At 36.2% G+C, this 16,795-nt stretch overlaps 2 protein-coding genes across 3 annotated transcripts in view; one reads left to right on the forward strand and one right to left on the reverse strand.

Annotated features, from left to right (window-relative positions):
* Positions 1 to 2,062, reverse strand: part of COL10A1 (collagen type X alpha 1 chain) — a 44,154-nt gene extending 42,092 nt beyond the window's left edge. The window contains exon 1 of the mRNA XM_058735026.1: positions 1,740 to 2,062. The gene's annotated coding sequence lies outside the window, so the exon portion shown is untranslated. The remainder of the gene's footprint in view (positions 1 to 1,739) is intronic.
* Positions 1 to 16,795, forward strand: part of NT5DC1 (5'-nucleotidase domain containing 1) — a 139,841-nt gene that overhangs the window by 59,195 nt on the left and 63,851 nt on the right. The gene's annotated exons all lie outside the window — the stretch shown is intronic.

Raw genomic sequence — 16,795 nt, forward strand, 5'->3', positions numbered from 1 at the left:
GATAACACCTTCAGGCTTCCCATGCTCTCCCCACCCCCACCACAGCAAAACTCCTGCACAATCCCTGTGCTCCTCCCAGGGTCTGGTTCCTGCAATTAACCCCTGGCCCATGGAGAGCCATTTACTCCCTGGGAAGAAGGCTTGCCCCATCTTTTCTCATGAAGCTTGTTCATTCCGTGTTTTCTTTTCCCTTTGCCAATCATGCTCATTCCAGGATACCACCTCCCCTCTACCAAAAAGGTAGGGAAGGGAGGAGATGAAGCCTTGGGCTGCACATTACCTAGGTTGTTTGGGTGGGGATGGAGAAAACAAAACTAACCTTTACTGATACGTATCCCAGATATTTGCCTCTTTTCCCTCTATCACGTGTTTTCTTGATTATTGAGGACCCACCCACATCTTTGAATTAATGGCAGTGCTCTAAGGTTCTATACCACTGTCAAATTGTGTAGGACCAGTCCGTTGTTAGTGGAACCCTAGACAAATAACTTTTATAGGCTTCCACATTCATTTTGTTCCTTTGGCCACTGCCACCATAGAAGCTCAGACAGTAGGAAATATCTGTGGGGACAGGTTCAAAGGATTGAAGCTAATTGACAAAACTGTCTGCCAAAAGCCAGTGTTAAAGTCTTAAAACTAAACAAAATTTTATTTTTTTGGTAATTCAAAAACTATTGACATGAATTGTGGAAGAGTCCCAGGGGAGATCAAGGATTGTGAAATTGCATTTCTTTTAAGTTAGGCTTTTTCAGGACAACCAAGAAGAATATGAAAGCACAAGAGAGGGTAACTCTACATCCTCCCCAAATTTGGACCCATTTTTTAACAAAACAAAACAGTGAAACTGAGTTATGACAGAGAGATGATGAAGAGGGCATAGCGGGGGCAGGCAGGCTTCGGGTCAGAGGCTTTCAAGAGGGAAGTCAGAAGCTGAGGGTGACAGTAGCTGACCTGACCCCACCTGTTGTGGCTCCTCCTGAAAGCTGTGGTGCCCTGGATGAGTGTGCCTGTTAGACTACCAGCCACATTATTAAACCACAAAAGCAAAGTGTCTTATAAGCATTATAAGAACATTAAGAAACACAAAAAGCACATATGTCCATTACATCTTTTTGTACTTTTCTTCCCATCTTTTTTTGGACGCTTAACCCTTCTTACAAAAAGCATCATACATATCAGCAGCTTTGAGCTCAAAAGAAGGCAATTCCCCTGAACTTCCAAAGACTTTCTAGTTTCTTTCCATAGCTGTGATGAGTGCAAAATGCTCCACTGCAGCTCTTCTTATAGAAGAACTCTGTCATTGACAGTACAGATTCTCTCTCATTGTTGGGAGGTGTCACCTTTTACAAAAGTGAGGGCAGGTCTGGCACTACTTTAAAGAGGATGCCTCACTTGAAGAGACATGAGATTTCAAACCTAGTTTTGGTGCATCTCTATGGATGCTTTCCTCCAGCTGAAATTGCCTACTCCGGCATCTCTTCACATCCCAGGGGAGAAATACTGTTGTTTGTAAATGATTCACTTTTTAATTCAGCCGTTGCTTAAAGCGAAGACAAAAAGTTACAAACATAACCATCTTATGAGATACAGAAAAAAAGTATCCTATTTTCTGTAAATACATTTTATTATCTCTTCTGAGAGATTGCTTAAATAGTCACAGCCGTGTTCATGCCCTGTTTTCCATTTCATTACATTATCAGTCATAGAAACCTCTTGTCATACGTTTGTATTTCTCCTACCTGTATTTGCTGAAAGGGTCCCTAAGTGCTTGTTGTTGGCTGCTCTTTAAAAGTCATTACTTTGTCATCCCAGTGTATTCTTCAGTTACGCACACAGGCAGAAGTTCATAGATGCTGCCAGTAGTAATTCCAGGAAGGGTGAAAACAGTCCACTACTTCCAGAGCCTTTTGGGGGTTGTTTTTGAACTTTATACTTTTTAGGCAAAGCTCTGCTGAATCATATGCTGGCTACCGAATGATGGTCTGCCTTCTGATTCATTTCCAGGAGAGAATAAATTTCTGTTGTTTTCCAGCCGTCAGTGATTTTTGACACATGGATGGGAATTGGGACATTTGTATTAATGCAAGAATGAAATGACACCGTGTCATGAACATTTGCATTGGGATGGCTCAAAAAACAAACCCTTCCATAGTTTTCATTAATAAATCTAAATGATATGTGCATTTTAGAAGGAAAATTACTTTGTATCTACCTACTAACCAGCAATATGAGGGAATTAAGATAGACGACTGGTTTCTTAATGCCATTCTTTTGGGCTCAATGATATTTAAAAAAATATACAGTGCCTTGTGATTTTTTATAGCTTGATTTTTATTCTGTCTTAACTCCTTTTTAAAATTGACTCAGCTCTGTGTTTATTCTTTTCAAAAGTCAGAGAAACTTAACCTTTTTCTATAAAAAGTAAAGAGAAACTTCACACCAAATCTTCAGTCCCTTATTCCCTTTATGGTCACATCGTTTTTCCTAATTACCCAGATTTGACAGTTTACATATATTGGTTATTCATGCCCACTTCTTTTGTTATTTTCCCCAAAGTCATCACGTACTATGAATTACGGAATGTCCTAATTGTTGGAGACCCTTTCTCAACATCGTGACTATGTCAGATTTTCTTGACATCATGTATATAATTAATTTACCAACTTACTGAATCTTCATGCTGTAGCTATGACCTGTATTTTTTTGTTAAGCTCCCTGGAGGCACATGCCACTGATGACCTTTTCTACATGCTGAAAAATGGAAAAACTTCTTAAAACCAGGTCAGCAATTTTTGGAAAGTAGATCTGTTATAATATAAATCTGTGGGCAACTTGTAAGTTTTCAAAGGGATCCCCTTTCATGTTGTACGTACTTGTTTCTTAAATCTGTGTAAAAGGAGAAAATGAGTCCATGAAGTCAATTTCATTACAGTAGTTTCTATTAAAAGATGAAAGGGCTGAAATTTATATTAAATCTGCCAGTTCTAACTCTGAAATGAGAATAATTTTTTTCTCATTAGAAATTGAACTGATGAAGTATCTTGCTTTTCTTGTCTTTCTGAATTTTGTTTAGTAAGTAAATTATTTTGGGGAACCTACTAAGTGCAGTTAGTTATGTGCTAGGCATGCAATAGGGATTATAAAGATGGTTAAGACATTTCTTGCCTCAAAATTAAATCACAGGCTAGAGCATTCAACTACTTTAGGAAGGCTTTTATCAGGACGATCTGTGTATTTGTAATAAAAGACATCCTATGTATAAGTGATATACTGTATACTTCAAAAGCATTTATAAAATTGGTTCAAATAGAACAGTGTCCTAAGGGAAATAAAAATAAATACTTCTGACATTGATTAGTTGTACTGACACCATTTGTTGAAATTCAAATGTTTTATAAATTGAGGAGTTTGAGGAGTGCTGTTCTTTCCTTTTTTCTTAATCCTTCTACCTCCCACCAGTTTCTAAATTGATTTGAATTGTTTATAAACAGTATTTGTCCTCAGTGTCTTGTAGAGTTTTTTTAGAAAGGACAATCACGATAGCCATTGAATAATTAACTTGCATAGCTCCCAAACTGTAATGAATAGATGTGATCCTTTAGCTCAACTGAAATATAAAATAACTTACTCTTTGTATTTGTTGTTTGCTTTCTGAAAATGTTTCTATTTTGCCATCATTCTTGAAGGGTATTTTCTCTAGGGTTAGAAGTCTATGTTAGTGGTTGTTTTCCACCAAATCTTAGAACTTTCTGTTGTTTTATATTGGGAAGTCAGCTATCAAAATGTCTTTTAAAGAGTAATCTGTTTTGTTCAGACCACTGTGAAAAATTTCTGTGTTTGTTTTTTAGCCTTTTGTTAAGGTGTTCTGTTGTATAGTTGTTGTTTTTTGTTTTTTGTTTTTTTTTTTATCTTCCTTGGGATTTGCAGGACATCTCAAATGTGTATTTAATACCATTGGTTGGTTTTTGGAAAATTCTGAATCTTTATCTCTAAAAATACTGCTTCTGCTTTTTTCTTTATTCTCTCTTTCTGGAATTTCACTTACAGATATTTTAGGTTATTTTTACTGCTGCTCTCTATCTCTTAGCCTTTTTTCAATATTTTCTCTTTTGTTGCCTGTCAGTTTTCTTCTTATCTGTCTTCTGACCTCTTTCCTAATTCCTTTTTAACTATGTCTAATCTGCTTTTAGTCCTATCCTTTTTTTTTTTTTTTTAATTTTTTATTTATTTATTTTATTTTTGGGACAGAGAGAGAAAGAGCATGAACGGGGGAGGGGCAGAGAGAGAGGGAGACACAGAATCGGAAACAGGCTCCAGGCTCCGAGCCATCAGCCCAGAGCCTGACGCGGGGCTCGAACTCACGGACCGCGAGATCGTGACCTGGCTGAAGTCGGACGCTTAACCGACTGCGCCACCCAGGCGCCCCTAGTCCTATCCTTTTAAGCGTGAATATTGGTTACTATATTTTTCAGATCTAGAATTCCATTTTGTCTCTTAAATATTTTACAGTTCCCTGACAAATCTTGATTTTTATCTTGTAGCTCTTTGCATTTATTATGCATGTTAAAAAAAAAAAAAAAAGCCAGGAACCATCTCCTTAAAGCATAGTAGCCCCTGTGGATCTGGTTTTATCATCTGTTTTTCCCTCTTTTTTTTTTTTTAAGTTTTATTGTATTTTCATGTTGTGTGGTCTCTGTGTATCTGATAATTTTGTATTGATATCAACTATTTTTTTATAGTTATTGAAGAAATTTGTGGCCTACGATGACGATGTTCACTTTCTACAGAAAGAACTTACCTTTATTTCTGGTGAGCAGCTAAAGGCACTCGCAATCCTGCATCACTTTTATTTTTTTTATTTTTTTTATTTTTTTAATTGTTTTATTTTTTTTTTATTTTTAATTTTTTAATATATGAAATTTACTGTCAAATTGGTTTCCATACAACACCCAGTGCTCATCCCAAAAGGTGCCCTCCTCAATACCCATCACCCACCCTGCCCTCCCTCCCACCCCCCATCAACCCTCAGTTCTCAGTTTTTAACAGACTCTTATGCTTTGACTCTCTCCCACTCTAACCTCTTTTTTTTTTTTTCTTCCCCTCCCCCATGGGTTTCAGTTACGTTTCTCAGGATCCACATAAGAGTGAAACCATGTGGTATCTGTCTTTCTCTGTATGGCTTATTTCACTTAGCATCACACTCTCCAGTTCCATCCACGTTGCTACAAAAGGCCATATTTCATTTTTTCTCATTGCCACGTAGTATTCCATTGTATATATAAACCACAATTTCTTTATCCATTCATCAGTTGATGGACATTTAGGCTCTTTCCATAATTTGGCTATTGTTGAGAGTGCCCTGCATCACTTTTAATTCATTTCTCAAAGTTTGAGGTGATTTGAAGTTGTGCTTCAGGCCAGTGAGAACTGTATTATGTCTGGTTCACACTTACTCCTATAGTATAGTTCTCTGGGTTACCACACGAATCATGGAGGGTTTATTAGCCTCCAACCTGCCTTGGGAGGTACTGGTCTATGTTTTTTGTGCCCCAGGCTTCTTGAGGCTTCTTAGGCTTTTCTTTACTTCTTGTGGAATTGGTGTTGCCTGATTCTGAGAAGAGGCTCCGATTTCAAACTCACCTCTCTGGGTTTCTGCCTTCCTCATCTGGTTCCCTTAAATCTTCATTGACTTTTTGACTCTCTAGTGCTTTTAAGCATATATATTTTTTAACTTTGTCCAGTTTTTCTAGTTATTCTTTTGATTAAAATTAAAGAGTCCTCCAAGAACAGAAGAAAAACCCGGGGCTGAGAGAGGGACACCCAACATTTCAAGTTCCTTCAGGCAGAGGGGGAGCTGAGAAGAAAGTCAGATAAAGTAAGGAGAGAAAGAAAAAAAAATGGGGGTGGGGGTGGGGAATGCTGTCCTGGGGCTGGCTACAAGAGTGCTGATGCATAGGGGCACTTGTACCCCAATGTTTATAGCAACACTTTCAACAATAGCCAAATTATGGAAAGAGCCTAAAATGTTCATCAACTGATGAATGGATAAAGAAATTGTGGTTTATATACACAATGGAATACTACTTAGCAATGAGAAAGAATGAAATCTGGCCTTTTGTAGCCACGTGGATGGAACTGGCGAGTGTTACGCTAAGTGAAAAACGTCATACAGAGAAAGACAGATACCATATGTTTTCACTCTTATGTGGATCCTGAGAAACTTAACAGAAGACCATGAGGAGGGTAAGGGGAGAAAAAAAAAAGTTAGAGAGGGTGGGAGGCAAACCATACGAGAGAGACTCTTAAAAACTGAAAATAAACTGAGGGTTGATGGGGGTGGGAGGGAGGGGAAAGTGGGTAGTGAGCATTGAGGAGGGCACCTGTTGGGATGAGCACTGGGTGTTGTATGGAAACCAATTTGACAATAAATTTCATATTTTAAAAAAATGAAACAATTCCTATTTCTACAATTGTAAATATAAAATTAAGAAATGTATGTAAAGTGCTTGATTCATAGTAATAAATACACTGCAGTTACTGATTTTGTTGTCACCTTTAAATTCTGAAGCCTGTGTTCGGAAACAATTAAGAACCATTCATGCATAAAATCATATTTCTTAGCAGTAACAGCCTTAACGGCCTTGGCTGTTGCTGGACCTCACTTCCCTAAAATCCAGCTCTACCAGGCTGCTTGCTAGCTGTTTTCCAGTGTACTTAGTCTGTCTTACTTCAGCGGATCAGCTTGGAAGGGCTTGCACTCCTCCCCTATCCTCTATTATCTTCAAAGGCCAACTTATCTTTCAGACTTGAACACCCCTTCCCTGGCACCTTTCTTGACACCTGTCCTTTTCCACATAATTCCATGATTGACCCCTGCCTTACCCCTCTGTGGCCTCACTTGAGCCTATTAGTACCCTACCAGTCTTTCAGCTTGGTTCACAGAGCTGTCTCTACTGACCTATAATATCCTCAAAAGTGGTGAACATTCATCTTTTGCTTTTATCTCCAGCACAATACTTGACCCATAGTAGGTGTTCAGTAAACAATTGTTGAATAAATTAATACATGTGTGAATTAATGGTTGATATGATCATCACCAGTGTTACAGCTTTGCATATCTTAATGCTTTAATCACTTTATTTATTTGTTAATTACCTGCCAAGATTATTATTTTACAGAGAATACAAATCATAAAGTCAAATAAATATGTGAGGTTTGGAGTGGGTTTTTTGTTTGTTTAGTTGGTTGGTTGGGGGTTTTTTTGCTCTGGCTTAGAAGAGCGTTATTTTGTGAAAGAGGTTTCAGACCAGAAACTACAAATAGACACTGTTCCAAAAGTTCATTTGTACTCAAGATATCAGAAATTTGGACTGTACTTTCTAAAACAAGTCATACTTTATAAGTGTTAGTGGTGGTAAAGATAATTATTATTATAAGAATAATTAAATTTCAGATCTGTACTTACAAAATGCTTGCTCAAATCATGTCCTATAACCTGAGAACTAGTTTTTTGAGGGGACTTGGAATAGGGCAGTGATGAAGCAGGATGACGGCTTATTCCACCTTTGACTCGGCTGAATTTTCCCATAGAGATCCTCTATACCCCTCTGCTTTTTTCTATTTTCTGTTCTCTTTTAGATACTAACGGTTATTCCAGAACTCTAAATTTTTAGCTTTCCTCTCGTGGCAGGAACAGTGGGGCTGTGTTGGGCAACAGGGGTGTGATTAGGAGCCAAGGAACAACCATTTGTACAAATGTGTGGTTTCTGTGACTTGTGTTTTGATGTCGAAGACGGGCTTAAAGAGTTGCCTTTAAATGCATGACCTATGTACAAGGAAGTCCAAGGATGAGAGGGTTTTCTGACTTACTTTGCGTAGTGGGAAGGATTTTGTTGATGGATAGCCACCCAGAAGAAGGCTCGAGTACCTTAAAGGAAACATTATGTTGTGGAAAGACTGTGAGGAAGAAAGAGAACCAGGTTGTTGTCCTAACGCTATCACTTTCATCTAAACTCTGTATGAGTTTAAACAAATTTGAGACTTCAATTTTTTCCATCTGTAAATCAAGGTGTTGAGCATTTTTAACCTTTGTAAATTTGTGAACCCTTTTCTAAGTAATGATCCATGATTCCTTCATTGAAATTTTGAAAATCTCATTTTGTCATTTTTATATGTTGTATGATATGGTATAATATATCAGATTATATATTATATTAAAGATTATGTAGGGGCACCTGGGTGGCTCAGTTGGTTAAGCGTCCGACTTCAGCTCAGGTTATCATCTCATGGTTCGTGGGTTCGTGCCCCACATCAGGCTCTGTGCTGATAGCTGGGAGCCTGGAGCCTGCTTTAGATTCTGTGTCTTCCTCTCTCTCTGCCCCTCTGCCACTCATGTGTGTACTCGCTCTCTCTCTCAAAAATAGATAAACGTTTAAAAAATTTTTGTAAAGATTATATAAAGTTCATTTTACTATAAACCTTAGTAATAAAGAAAATTTTTCCATTTTCTCTGTATAACTGGTAATATGTTCTGTTAAATTACATAAAAAATTATTTGTTGAGAAATTTTTAGATGTTTATTATGTTTCTTTATTTGTTAAGGCATCAAAAATAATCAAAAGCTATTTTCATGTCTGGATGTTTGGAATTCTTAGATTTTGACTACTAGGAAAATCTCTTTTTGTTCCTGTTTGGTTTCTAAAGGATAAGAAAGAATGTTTCAGGATTCTATTTGCAAGCACTTCTCTACAGTCTCTCATTGCAGGTGTGAATAACCAGTTAGGTGAAAATGATCTTTATATTGTTTCTTTTAACATTTGTTTCCTGAAATACCAGAGATGTCTTGATTTGTTGCATAAGAAATTTGATCAGATAAATGCAATTCACAGGAAAGTTCAAAATTTGTCATCCTTATGTTTCCTGCCTTTTTTCTGTAGTCCATGACGTGAATAAGTTAAACACAACATACTAAAAATAATCAAAAACACTACATATGTGTGGAAACTACAGCTCTTAGCAGTGTCTGAGTGATAATCTGACTGTGTGACTGTGTTGGAGGCAGCTTACTACCACTCACTTGAAATACACATTGAGACTCTCAAAATTTTGTTTTAAAGGGCTGCACAATTGGGACATTTAAAAGTAAGTTTCAAAATAGGCAGAAATTTGTTACTTTTGCCTTGAACAGTCTAAAGTTGAAATTCCTGTACCCATCTAGAGTGGTGGTCAGATGATATAGAGAAGTAGTGAAAACAGTGCAGGCGTCTTGTAGCTTCATGCTTTTTGGCCGAAGGAAAGAATATCGTAGTGTTACGGTATGAGGGAATGAACAGTCTGTGAGTACACTTGAGAGCAGTGATTTTCATTCACATGGAGTGTTCCATCTGAGAAACAGTGGCGGAAAAGATATGTGAGGGCAAGTGCTCCTCAAAACCACACGGGTCAGAGAGCCCCCATGGTCTCCTCTTTTCCTGGACATACTACTTTTTTTTTTTTTTTTTTTCCTAATTTTGTGTTGTTGGTTTATCAACTTTTTGTTTTGGAATAATCCCTAGGTTTACAGATAAGTTTCAGAGATAGTATGGAGAGATCCTGTACACCCTTCATCTAGTTTTATCTGACGTGAACATCTTACAGTGACGGGTGATATATTTGTCAAAACTGAGAATCAACATTGGTACATTACTCTGAATTAAACTCCGGTCTTCATTTGATTTTCACCAGTTTTCCACTTACATCCTTTTTCTGTTCCAGATCCCATCCAGGATACCACATTGCATTTAGTCTTCGTGTCTTTTTGTTAATCTCTTCTGGTCTGTGACGTTTTCTCAGTCTTTCCTTATTTCCCACACGTGGCTTATGGGAGTTCTTTAAAATTGTAGCCAGTCTCTTCCGAGTTGTAATTGCAGCTGGCCCTTGTCCTCCAGTGCACTGCCACAGGTAAGCTAGGTCATGCGCCCTCCATATCCAACCTCTGGTGATTCGTAAAATTGCCATGTGTGGTACAGTGAATTTCCAGAGAGGATTGTACTTGGAGCCCTTCCAGATTTAAATCTAACAAGTGAGCCCACAGACATATCCAGTGTCTGACTGGTTTCTTCTTGCCTGATAAACCGTCCTTCTCTGGGGGCTCATTCTCCAAGTTCATTCATGGGTCCAAGATATGAAAGTGACCCCTTCCTGTTTAATTCTTTTACATTTCCATATGTTCACAACTCATATATGATTTTTACAGAAATATGTTTTTGTTGGGGTGCCTGATTGACTCATTGGTTGAGCATTCATCTGTCTCTTGATATCGGTTAAGGTCAAGATCCCAGGATCATGGGATTGAACCCCGCATGCTCAGCATGGAACCTGTTTGAGATTCTTCTCTCTTTCTCTCTCTCTCTGCCCTTCTCCCCCCACCCCACCCCCATTCACATGTGCATATGCTCTCTCTGCCAAATTAGATAGATCATAGATAGATAAAATGTGTTTTGTTGAGGTTTATCTGGGGATTTGTTGTGCTCTGGGCAAGAGTACAACATCCTTCTTCATCCAGACCAAAAGCAGAACTTACTTGTTCATTTTTCAGCTATTCCATGTTCTACGTAACGTTTTTCTACTAAATGAAGGTACTCATTTGCAGATTATATGAGTTCTTAGAAAACACCTCCTTAGAGTTTATGGTACAATATAAAATCAGTTTTCTTATTAAAATTAAAATTTCTTAATTAAAATTTCTTATTAGAGTTCTCTAATGAATGAGCAATGCTGGATTTATAGTGTTTTCAGGAAGAGCAAAAATTTTACAGATTTTAGCACAGTAGGCTTAGTGAAATGAGAGAATATGCTCATTCTCATTTATGCTATTCTGCAACTTCCCTGTTGTTTCTGACTCGATATTTTGCTGATCATTAGTGTCTCTCAGATAGGTCATAAGGAAAATTAATTTATTTTGCTGTACTGATTCAGAAATATTCTATTTTTAGGTTTGCTTACTTTGTATTAACTAAAGTATATAAGAGATAGTTTTTTAGGGTTTTTTTAAAAAGAAAGATCCCTTTGGGGCGCCTGGGTGGCTCAGTCAGTTAAGCGTCTGACTCCGGCTCAGGTCATGATCTCACGGTTCGTGGTTTCGAGCCCCGCGTCGGGCTCTGTGCTGACAGCTCAGAGCCTGGAGCCTGTTTCGGATTCTGTGTCTCCCTCTCTCTCTGCCCCTTCCCCACTCACGCTCTGTCTTTCTCTCTGTCTCAAAAATAAATAAACATTTGAAAAAGAAAAAAAAAAAAGAAAGATCCCTTTTTTTTTGTAGTCACTTTACTCTTAAGCTTTGGAAGTTAACAAAATCGTAGCTTTATTTTCATTCTTCCTTGGATATTTTCTTAAGAATTACTTATAGGAAAATTATTAGATCTATACTAAACATTCTTATGGTATAGCTATAAAACAGAATTTTCACCATGAAGTTCTTTCATCATGAAGTATAATAAAATAAATTGTGTCTTTTGCTAACAAGTTCCTACAGTGATAATGAATTTCTCAAGCATTTAATAATGTTTTTTAAGTATGTTAGTATTATTCTTGGGATTTCTTTTTGGAAATATATATGTAATTATAAGGGTAGAAAACTGATATCTTTTTTGGAGTGAGAATTTGTTGTAACAAAAAAGTCATAACCATAATTTAATTCACATAACCAAGTTAAAACATGTGGTATACTTTGAACAAAACACATTCTAAACTGGAAATTTTGGCTCCGTATTTGATTATTCTTGAAATAACTGTGTAATCAAAACAGAACTGGAATTATTAAAGACTATAATAATCTTCTAGTGGTTATTTAAAACACAGTTATACCTTTGGGGCTGTTTTGACTTTTTAAATAAAGGCATTTATCTAAGAAAATACATTATTATATTTTAGTGATGTATTTTACTCTGTGTGGAAATCTGAAAATTCTTCTGAGGGTTTCTGGTTAACATTGTCACTGAGAAGTCTTGTAGCTGTTTAGTACTGATGCTTTGGGACTGATAGTATTGGAAATAGTTCTGTAACTGTAGCAAATGTGTGTTAGCTCTCATATATATATATATATATATAGAGAGAGAGAGAGAGAGAGAGGGAGAGAGAGAGTAAACTTTTAAAAAAGAAATTTAAAGAAATTGAAATAAAGAATGAGGGTAACATTGCCACGGTTGACTTACAGAGTAATCAAGGTCTTGGCTTTTTGTATCATTCACTTATTATACATGTTCTGCCACAATCTTTAGAGACACTAATATGCAGTGTTACCATTACCATTGTGACATTTGGGGCACACCAAGTACTGTGCGGAAGAAAAATCTTTCCAATATATTGGAAAGTCTGGAGTTAGAATATCAGATGCTGCTTTTTTCCTAGCTCACTCTTGGAATTTATATTCTGACAAGAAATAACTGAAACTATGCCTGGCTTCTGTTCTGCCCCTGCCTTTTTATCTGTAAATTGCCATTTTTTCACCTGCTACTTCCCCTGGAATGGAAACACCAAACCATTTCTTGAAAATGGCAATTTAGTAGTTAATTTGTGTGTGTTTATATTAATCTGTATGATAACTCTTTTAAAAAAGACATTGTAGGGTACCTGTTTAAAAATTTATTTGCATAAGAGAGTATACATATGCTACAGAATACTTCCCTGTCCCATTAACTATGTTCAACTTGTTAAAGAGCAAAGCTAGTGGGAATGGTATAAGTTCATGTGCCATTCTCATCACTTGAGAAAAGTAAGAAATCCCATTCAGTTGTCACTGGCTACTTAGTTTGCTTTACTGGTTCTAATACTCCCCCCCCCCCCCATTAATTCACAAATGGTAGATTCTCTGAATTGCATAAAATTGCCAGTGCTTTTTAGAGCTTCTCACTTTAAGGGATAACATACACAAAAAAACAGAATAGTGGAACCTTTTTATATAAGTATACAGATTTCCTTCAACTGATACTTTTAGTTTAATTTAAAACCTTAACCAACTTTTTTTCCACATTTGTTTTCAATTTTGTTTCAAAATGTTGATATATTAAAAAGGAAGTTTATAAACAGAGGCATCTGGGTGGCTTAGTCAGTTAAGCATCCGACTCTTGATTTCGGCTCAGGCCATGATCTCAGTTGTGAGATAGAGCCCTGTGTAGGGAGCCTGCTTAAAAATCTCTCTCCTTCTGCTCCCCTCCCCACTCCTGCTTGTGCACTCTCTCTCAAAACATTACCTTTTCACTACAGTGAGTTTACTTAGTGAAACTTTTTTTTATCCTAAATATCTAGTTTCTATAAATTGTTTCATAGATAATGAAAGTGTGTGTGTGTGTGTGTGTGTGTGTGTGTGTGTGTGTGTGTGTGCAGTTGGAACCTGGCCTAAATTTCTGTGATCTAAGTGAAAGTGAATTTGCTTGCAATTCCTCATTCTATAACAAGCTGACTATATAGACTCAGGACACTTTGTTTTCTGAACTCCTTAACTTGAAGTCTTCCTCTTTTGATTCATGGAGGAGGGAGAAGGAATCCATAGCCATTTCTACGTTTTAATATCCGAGCATAAAAATTCTGAAATTGAACAGTGAAAACCTTGGTCAGTGTCATAGAAAGGGATTATTGCAGCAAAGTAGAAAACTGACCTGCTTTCCAGTCTTTTGTGCTTAAAGTACCAGGTGAGCTGGTACACAGAAGGCAAATTACCTCCAATGATTGAACTTTTCAAACCCAGTGGAAACAACCATAGTATTAGTAAAGACAATTTCACTGAACAGTCTAAAATTTCATCTCACTTCTGGAAAAATAGGACAGATTCCCTGCAATTGTAAAACTTATTGATTGATCCCCACCCAAAAATGTGAGCATCCCAAAATGGTAAAAACAAAAAACAGAACAAAACCTCATGCATAGATTTAGGTGAAGACCAGAAAAAGCCTCCAGGTCCCAAGAGATCTGCTGTTTGGTTGTTCATTTTATAAATCATCCTTTGTTAAGCAACACTTTCTTGACTCTGTATGCACTCCCAGCCCTTCCTTTCTTTTTTCCAAGGGTTCTGGGGGGCACAGTGCTAATTAGCAGTAGAAAGAAAAGATGTTCATAATCCTCACTTTTATGGTTACACAAATGATTAATTCTTGGCCCTAAAACAGTCAAGGCAAGTGAAATTGTAAAATAAAGTATGTTAATCCTGCTCTTTTTTATATTTATTTAGCATTAAGTGGAGATACTTAGCTTGACACATTATGGCTGTTAGGATAGGGATAGCAATTTATTTCAGAAATCACGCATACTAAGTATTTTCCCAGTGTGTGTTTCATGGTTAATATCAAAATACTCTTCATCTTATGATACTCGAGTGGAGAATTCTGAAAACTGCATCAGCAGGAAGATTGACATTGTCTTTCTGATCAGCCATGTATACTTTCATTCAGAGAATTGCAGTTTTAGTATTCACGCTTTTTTTCCTTGAATATTAGGAACCACAAAGACTTCTTAGAAAATTTAACATACCGATATTAAATTGTTCTAATCATCCCAAGCCCATCAGAAAACATAACCGATTTTGAGCATTTGGCAGTTTGATGATTGGAATCTGAAGCAGCTTCAGTGATAACTCAATACGTATTATAAGATTCTCATGTGATCTAGACCCACCTGCCTTTGATCTGGTTTGTTCCAGCCATACCCATGATTACTTAGAGTGATCTTTTTTCTCTATGGGAAACACACACGAATGTACGTAAATGCCAGGAAGACTCTTTACGTGATAGGATAATCCTTTTTATCCTAAAGGGTTTGTTAGCCAGTGACCCCTCTGAAGCAAGTTCACAGTTATTAGAATGGTAGAAAAATATGGAAAGCATGGGCAGTTCTAGCTGTGGTTACATAAAATAGCAAGAAGCACATTGAACATCTTTTTTTTTTTTTATTGCTAAATACCATCAGGTATTTATCAGGTATTTATTGCTAAATTTTTGTATAAATTTAGTTTTGTATAAATTTAGTTTTGCATAAAATTGAAAAGTATTTAATTCAAAGGATAATGTATACTTCTTTATCTTAGATGGTTATTTTATATTATCTTGATTTATTGTTTTAATTATACAGATAATCTGAAAAAGGTGTATTTTACTTTGAATATTATCCTAAAGGAATAGAATGTTTCATTGGTCACATTTTGGGGGTATAGGGTAAACCAACTGCAACTTTGAAAATAGAAGACAAAAGGAAAGAATCAAGGAATTATCTTATTCCCTTTTGCAGATTCTAATGCAGGGTAACCAAAGAGTTGATGCCAGAAATTTTCTCTTTATAGAAGACTTCCAGCTTTAAAAAAAAAAAAAAAGTGGAAAAAGGATAGAATTGATATCACATTTTACAATCTCTAATGAAATAATGGATATAGGTGGTGCTAAATGGATATAGTGGCTGCTAAAACTCTTAGAAGGCTGATGGAGAAGGTAATTATACCTGAACCTACTGATCACTCTTAACACACAACAGAAGAAACAAACAGGTATTATATGCCTCCTAGTTTGATGTGACAGGAAATATAAATACCATCTATAACATTTTTTTTACCAAAATATCGAACCCAGATTGTATTAAACTTCTTGAATTATTAGTTGATAGGAAGTACAACTAAAGTGACAAAAGGTAACTAACACTGTAGAAATGCAATAAGCAAAAGCCAGGATGCGAGAAATTCTGTGGGGGAAATCACCCAGTTTCATTAATAAATAAATGGCAAGAAAAAAAGCAGGACTGTAGATTAGGAGAAATTTAATTAAATTTAAATGCAATTTGTAGTTCTTGTTTATATCTTGATTCAAACAAACCAGTTGTAAAATCAAACTAGGAGACACTGGTGACATTCTCAACACTGGAATACAATAGTATTAAAGAATTATTGTTAACGCTTGTCAGATGGCATCTAATTAAATGAGAGCCCTTATCTTTTAGACACACATATTGAAGAATTTATGAAGTGATATGTAGTGTCTTGAATTTACTTAATCCAGCCAAGGTGGAGGAGAGCTCTATAGATGAAGAGATTGATAATGGTAAAAGTTGAGTGGTGGGAATAGCAGTTTATGATACTGTCTTCTCTACTTTTACATATGTCTGCCATAGAATAATCTAAATACAGTGATAACTTTAGGACTATCAGATCAGTAAACATGGTAAACATTGGATACTTAACAAAAAGAGTGTAATGTAGTATAGATACAAAAGAATGTTGTAAAAGTTATTAGCAAACGCAGAATATATAAAGTTAACTCCCCCCACTGTCAGAGTGTGAAATCAACTTAACGTTAGAATTATCAGTTTAATTCATGATATCAGCAAATTAAAGGATATCAACAAATTGAAGGGTAAGAATCATGATTACACAAATAGATTCAGAAAAATGCGGTTAATAAAACTCAGTGTCCATTCATAATTTTTTAAATCTTAGGAAACTAGGAATAGAAGAAAACTTTTTTTAATCTCATTATAGGATAGCTCTAAAATTTCATGCCCTTGTTGCAAGTGTTCTCTCTGAGATTGGAAATAAGACAGGGAGATTTGCCATCCCTGCATTTATTCATTATGTAAAAATCAGTTGTATATCCAGAGCTCAGCACAATCCATCAGAAACTAAAATGTTTTAAATACCATTTACAGTTAACATCACAAAATATCAAGTACCTAGGGATAAATGAACAAAACCTATCATAAGCTCTTTATGTGGTAAACTATAAAATATTATTGAGAGAAAATAAAAGATCTAAATAAGTGAGAGCTGTATCATATTCATGGATTG

Source organism: Neofelis nebulosa, chromosome 6, assembly GCF_028018385.1.
Source record: "Neofelis nebulosa isolate mNeoNeb1 chromosome 6, mNeoNeb1.pri, whole genome shotgun sequence".
Taxonomy (NCBI): domain Eukaryota; kingdom Metazoa; phylum Chordata; class Mammalia; order Carnivora; family Felidae; genus Neofelis; species Neofelis nebulosa.